A 4,853-nucleotide genomic window follows, 5' to 3' on the forward strand; every position below is an offset into this window, starting at 1 on the left:
TCATACGACTGAGCTAGTACGCAACTAAAATGGTTTTGCATAAAAAGGATCATTTTTAAAGGCTTCACTTTGGGTTGCATTGTGACATACAACTCTATTTGGTAACTCATGATACAACGAGCTTTGATGAGTTAGTGGATACGGAAAATATTATTGAGGAGATAGGCTCTACAAGCTGAAATAGGAGTAGGAAAGCAAGTGTTTGAGCGAGCATCCAAGAGGGGTTGCAACTCATGTAATGTCGATAGGAATTTCAAGTAAAGCTTCAGGATAGATCACTCACGACAGTAGAACAATACACAGGATGGAAAAGAGAGTTCGCTGAAGTCTATGAGCTAGCCACTCTGCGAACACTATGAGCAAAGACATCCTGGTAAATATTGTAAGAGGATTAGGGGATGCTTCAAGTGTGGATCCTTAGACCATTTGATAAAATATTTCCCAAAAAGACAAGAGAGATCACAAGTACAAAATGCAACCCTCACCTAATTGCAAGCTAGTGCTCGTGGACAAGGTCGAGGCAAAGGCAATGATACAAGCTAAGTTGGGTAGCGAACTTTAGCTTACATTGTTACTACCCAATATAAGCCAGAAGGCCTCACACGAATGTATGTTGTAAGGGAACCACAGGAATAGGGTTCGACCGATGTTATCACAGGTACCTTCACTCTGCGAACTATACCATTGTTTTCCTTGATTGACTCTAGTTCCACGCACTTGTATGTTTTAAGAAAACTAGCCTGTGAGTTAGAAATTTTAGTAGAAACAATAAATAAGGGTATGATTGTCACTAGTTCATTTAGTGAGAGTATATTGGTTAATAGGGTGTACCGTTGGTGTCCATTAGTGATACAAGGACAAGTTTTCTATGCAAACTTGATGGAGCTACCATTTTATGGGTTCAACATAATCTTGGGGATGGTTTGTTTGACTGAGAATAAATCCAAGATTGAATTTGAACTGAAAAGAGTCACCTTGCGAAGTAGCAAAGGTAAGAAAATTGTCGTGGTAGGTGAGTGACCGACTTCGTACGTGCGCATTAAGACAACTAATTTATGAAACAATTTCTAAAGCCCGATTTTACTACCAGTGTACAGGTCAGTTGCAATATTTATAGTACGACAATAGAGTCTAAGCGTACAGGCTCCATTTTATCTTTCGATCTCAATTTTATCAACTTAGATGAATTAGGTCTGATTTATCATCCAATCTCACTCGTTAACTCAGAACTAATGAATGAGTGCGCGACTAGATTACCTTTTGGTCTCACACGTCTTGATGTTCCCTTAAGGGCGTCACTTTCTAAGTTCTTATGTCTTTTCAATTTAGTCCAATTTATTATGATATAGACATTTTTCCAAAGATTTTATTTTACCCACATCTCAACCAACCAACCTCCCTTGATATTTAGCTACTCATGCTCAAAGTAAAATAAACAAACATGGAAATGAAAAACAAGGAAACCATGAAATTAAAGCTTCAGAAAGATATCAAAGTTGAGATTTTTATGCAAGAAAATTTAAATAACATGAAACTAAAAGTATTTAACAAGAAAATCTAAAGCAATAAACATAAAAGGAACAAGCTTTGACAGATTTAAAGTAAAAAAAAAACTAAAATGCTTTTGGTTAAGATCTAAAGCATTTAAGCTAGTAACATGAAACTAACGTAGAAGAAGAGAAAATAAATCCTAAAAAAAGTGCAGAAAAACATAAGAGAAAACTAAAACTAAGCTAATATGTGTCTTTCTCCTCCTTAGCAATTTTTGGCTATTTTAAGTTGTCTTATGGTGACTTTTCATTGCCAAAAATGCCCCTACATGGGCCTTGAGTGATTGGTGGACCGAGTAGACAAAGACTACCGTTTTTGTCCAAATTTTTCCTCCTGATGAACGTGATATTGTGATACCAAAAAAAGGATATTGTGATGCCTTGGGAAGTGTTGGGCCTTAGGGTCTTCCTTGGAAGGTGGTTATCGCTATACCTAAAGAGGATATCACAATACCACTAAAGGGAGTCTTAACTCTTTTATAATGTTTGAGGTATCGCGATTCCACGGTGTGGATATCGTGATACCCTTTTCCTTGGTGTTGTTCTCATTCGTTTTCAACCTCCAACACATCTTTATATCACTCAATGACATGTTAGGCCTCCCAATGGCGCTATTGGCCAATTTAGGTCACAAAATGAGCAAAAATGAGACATTTCCACTTATTAAATGAAATTATAAATATAATGAACAACTACACTAGTAGCGCTATTTTTCTCCTGAAAAATCTCTTTAAGTACATTAGAAAAGCCTGGTTTTCTACATCAATTTGTGGCAGATCAGTGAGCAAGCTCAATTTATGTCTAATGCAGTCTCGATAGTTGAAGCAAAAAAAATTTTGGGTAAGGGCTGCGAAGCCTATCTCACATTTGTGATGGGTTCGCAAGATAAGGTGATAGGGGTTCACGAGATAAGTACTATAAGGGACTTTCTTAATATGTTTCTAGATGAGTTATCTGGTTTACTTCCAAATCACAAACTGAAGTTCACGATTGAGTTGTACCCTGGTAGTTCACCAATATCCATTACACCGTCTCGCATGGTACCAAAGGATTTTAAGGAACTGAAGATACAACTTCAGGAGTTACTTGATAGAGATTTCATTTGACCAAGCATATCGTCGCGGGGGTCGCTAGTTCTGTTTATGAGGAAGAAAGATGGAAGCTTAAGAATAAGCATTGACTATAAGCAGTTGAACAAATTGAATGTAAAAAGAAGTACCTTTTGCCAATAATTGACGACTTGTTTGACCAGTTGCAAGGTGCCATAGTATTTTCAAGGATAGATCTACGATCTAGTTACTACCAACTTAAAGTAAATGAGACAGATGAGTTCAAGGCAGCATTTAGAATAAAGTATGTGCATTATGAGTTTTTAGTTATGCCTTTTGGGTTGACAAATGCCCTTGTAGCATTCATGGACTTGATAAATCAAGTTTCCTTGAATACTTGGATCAGTGTGTGGTGGCTTTCATAGATGATAAGTTGGTGTACTCACGAACTAAAGAGTAACATGATGCTTATTTGCGAATTGTGCTCCAAATTCTACGAAATAAGTAACTGTTCACGAAGTTTAGCAAGTTGAAATTTTGGCTCAAGGAAGTTGTATTTTTTAGGGCACAAGGTTTTAGCAGAAGGGGTTCTAGTAGACCCAAAAAATTCTGAAGCAATTTTGGAGTGGAGATCGCCAAATAGTGTTATTGAACTGCGAAGATTTCTAGGGCTCTCAGGGTACCATTACAGGTTTGTTGAGGGGCTAGAGACCATAACTGCACCATTAACAAAGTTACTCTAGAAAAATGAAGAGTTCACATGGATAGAAGAAAGGCAGTAGAGCTTTGACAAACTTAAGGTGATAATCACCAAAGCACATGTGTTAATTCAACTAGAACCAAGAATGATTTTGTGGTCTATAGTGATGCCTCACACTTAGGTCTAGGATGCGTCTTGATGTAGGAAGGGAATGTGGTAGCTTATGCTTCTAGGCAATTGAAGATCCATGAGCGAAACTATCCAACCCATGATCTGGAGTTAGCAGCTATGGTGTTTACACTCAATATTTCGTGACACTACTTATACGGTGAGCAATGTACTATTTATACAGATCATAAAAGCCTCAAGTATTTGCTCACATGAAAGGAACTAAACTTGCGACAAAGAAGGTGGATAGAGTTGCTGAAGGATTACGACTATGTGATAGAGTATCTCCCTAGCAAGATGAATGTGGTAGCTAATGTACTAAGCAGGAAGTTAATATGTGAGCTGCAAACTTTGTTTGCGCAATTAAGTGTACGAATTGGTGGTTTCTAGAACTACAAGTAAGGCCAACGTTATCACAATAGATCAAAGAGGAACAACCCACATATGAGGAATTAGTGAAGAGGGTTCACCAAGTGGAACAAGGAGTGCGAGGGGACTTTACATTAAATGATGAATGAGTATAATATTTTCCTGAAAGCTTTTGCGTACCCAATGGCAAGGAGCTTCAACATGTGATCTTTAGCGAGCCTCACAATAGTTCCTATGAAATGCTCCTTGGAAGTAACAAGATGTATCGTGACCTTTGCGAGCTGTATTCATGGCCTGTATTGAAGCGTGCTGCAATAGAATTGTTGAAAAATGCTTAATTTTTTAGAAGGTGAAAGTAGAGCACCAATATCCATCAACACTACTTCAACCCCTGAAAATTCCAAAGTGGAAGAGGATCACCATGGACTTTGTGTTAGCTTTGCCACTAACTTTGAAAAAGAAAAATGCTATTTGGTTGATTGTGGATCACCTTACGAAGAGTGCACATTTCTTAGTTGTTCACACAAGCTATGTTGTGCAAAGGCTTGCAGAGATATACATCGCTGACATAGTGAAACTTCATGGTTATCAATTTCCATTATTTTCGATCAAGATCTTCGATTCAGCTCGAGATTTTGGAAAAGTTTGCACGAAGTTTAGTGATTGGAGCTTAAATTTAGTACTATGTATCATCATCAAATAGATGACCAATCTGATAGAATGATATAGGTTCTTAAAGACATGTGGCGAAGCTGTATGTTAGAGTTCGCAAGAAACTGTGAATGTTACTTACCTTTTGCAAAATTTGCATAAAACAATAATTATCAAGAAAGCATTCAGATGAAACCCTTCCAAGCATTGTATGGAAGGATATGTCAATCACCTAAGTGTTGGGATAAGTGGGAAGTTGGTTCCTGAGACAGAGGACAAGGTGAAGATGATATGTGAAAGGTTGAAGGCTACGTCAAGGAGACAAAAGCCTTATGTTGATTTGAAACGGCAAAATGTTGAGTACCA

Source organism: Gossypium hirsutum, chromosome A06 (assembly GCF_007990345.1).
Source record: "Gossypium hirsutum isolate 1008001.06 chromosome A06, Gossypium_hirsutum_v2.1, whole genome shotgun sequence".
NCBI classification, from domain to species: Eukaryota; Viridiplantae; Streptophyta; class Magnoliopsida; order Malvales; family Malvaceae; genus Gossypium; species Gossypium hirsutum.